The sequence below is a fragment of the Arachis hypogaea genome, chromosome 18, assembly GCF_003086295.3.
Source record: "Arachis hypogaea cultivar Tifrunner chromosome 18, arahy.Tifrunner.gnm2.J5K5, whole genome shotgun sequence".
Classification (NCBI taxonomy): Eukaryota; Viridiplantae; Streptophyta; class Magnoliopsida; order Fabales; family Fabaceae; genus Arachis; species Arachis hypogaea.
Genome location: NC_092053.1, coordinates 69037245 through 69039244, shown reverse-complemented (window position 1 = coordinate 69039244; position 2000 = coordinate 69037245). Strand labels below are relative to the sequence as shown.

The 2000-nt window shown below is 35.9% G+C and overlaps 1 non-coding gene across 1 annotated transcript; it reads right to left on the bottom strand.

Moving 5' to 3' along the window:
- Nucleotides 1-1223: 1223 nt before the first annotated feature.
- On the bottom strand, nucleotides 1224-1331 carry LOC112773589 (small nucleolar RNA R71). The gene has a single exon (XR_003188133.1). It is a non-coding gene; the product is annotated as a small nucleolar RNA R71 (small nucleolar RNA).
- Nucleotides 1332-2000: the final 669 nt, after the last annotated feature.

Here is a 2000-nt window from a genome sequence, read left to right as displayed (position 1 = left end):
ATATTATCAACAATTAATATTTTGATTCAAAAATTTCAAGTTTGTTACTTTCTTGTTAAGAAAGATTCAAACTTTAAGTTCTAGAATCATATCTTGTGATTACTTGTGAGTCAAGTCATTAATTTTGATTTTAAAATTCAATTCTTTTTCAAAACTAATTTTAATCATATCTTTCTATCATATCTTTTTAAATCATATCTTTTTCAAAAAAAAATTGATTTTAAAATATCTTTTCTAACTTCTTATCTTCTTATCTTTTCAAAATTGATTTTCAAATCTTTTTCAACTAACTAATTGATTTTTTGTTTGTTTTTTATCTTTTTCAAAACCACCTAACTACTCTTCCCTCTCTAATTTTCGAAAATACCTCCCACTTTTTCAAAAATTCTTTTTAATTAATTAATTATTTTAAATTTTAATTTTAATTTTATTTCCCCTTTAATTTTCGAAAATCATCAATTCCTTTTCAAAAATTATTTTCAAAAATTTCTCTCTCTCATCTTCTTCTATTTATTTAATTACTTACTAACACTTCTCTTCATCTCATATCTCTGCTCATATCCTCGCCCTTGTGTTTGGATTATCCATTCTTCTTCACTCTTATTCCCTTTCTTCTTCTACTAACAATAAGGAGCCTCTTTACTGTAACATAGAGGATTCCTATTCTTTTCTTGTTCTCTTCTCTTTCATATGAGCAGGGACAAGGAAAAGGGCATTCTTGTTGAAGCTGATCCAGAACCTGAAAGGACTCTGAAGAGGAAACTAAGAGAAGCTAAAATACAACAATCCAGAGACAACCTTACCGAAATTTTTGAACAAGAAAAGGAGATGGCAGCCGAACCTAACAACAACAATGCAAGGAGGATGCTTGGTGACTTTACTGCACCTAATTCCAATTTATATGGAAGGAGCATCTCAATCCCTGCCATTGGAGCAAATTTGAGCTTAAACCTCAATTAGTTTCTCTAATGCAATAGAACTGCAAGTTTCATGGACTTCCATCTGAAGATCCTTTTCAGTTCTTAACTGAGTTCTTGCATATCTGTGATACTATTAAGACCAATGGGGTTGACCCCGAGGTCTACAAGCTTATGCTTTTCCCGTTTGCTGTAAGAGACAGAGCTAGAGTATGGTTGGACTCTCAACCTAAAGATAGCCTGAAATCTTGGGACAAGCTGGTCACGGCTTTCTTAGCCAAGTTCTTTCCTCCTCAAAAGTTTAGTAAGCTTAGAGTGGATGTTCAAACCTTCAGACAGAAAGAAGGTGAATCCCTCTATGAAGCTTGGGAGAGATACAAGCAACTGACCAAAAAGTGTCCTTCTGACATGCTTTCAGAATGGACCATCCTGGATATATTCTATGATGGTCTGTCTGAATTAGTTATGATGTCGTTGGATACTTCTGCAGGTGGATCCATTCACCTAAAGAAAACACCTGCAGAAGCTCAAGAACTCATTGACATGGTTGCTAGTAACCAGTTCATGTACACTTCTGAGAGGAATCCTGTGAGTAATGGGACGCCTCAAAAGAAGGGAGTTCTTGAAATTGATACTCTGAATGCCATACTGGCTCAGAACAAAATATTGACTCAGCAAGTCAATATGATTTCTCAGAGTCTGAATGGAAAGCAAGCTGCATCCAACAGTACTCAAGAGGTATCTTCTGAGGAAGAAGCTTATGATCCTGAGAACCCTGCAATAGCAGAGGTGAATTACATGGGTAAACCTATGGAAACACCTATAATCTCTCATGGAGAAATCACCCAAATCTCTCATGGAAGGATCAACAAAAGCCTCAACAAGAGATGGCAGACAAATCCATGAAAATGGCTTATGGACTAGTAGAGGACGTGTTAGTAAAGGTTGAAAGCCTTTACATCCCTGTTGATTTCATAATCCTAGATACCGGGAAGGATGAGGATGAATCCATCATCCTTGGAAGACCCTTCCTAGCCACAGCAAGAGCTGTGATTGATGTGGACAGAGGAGAGTTGGTCCTTC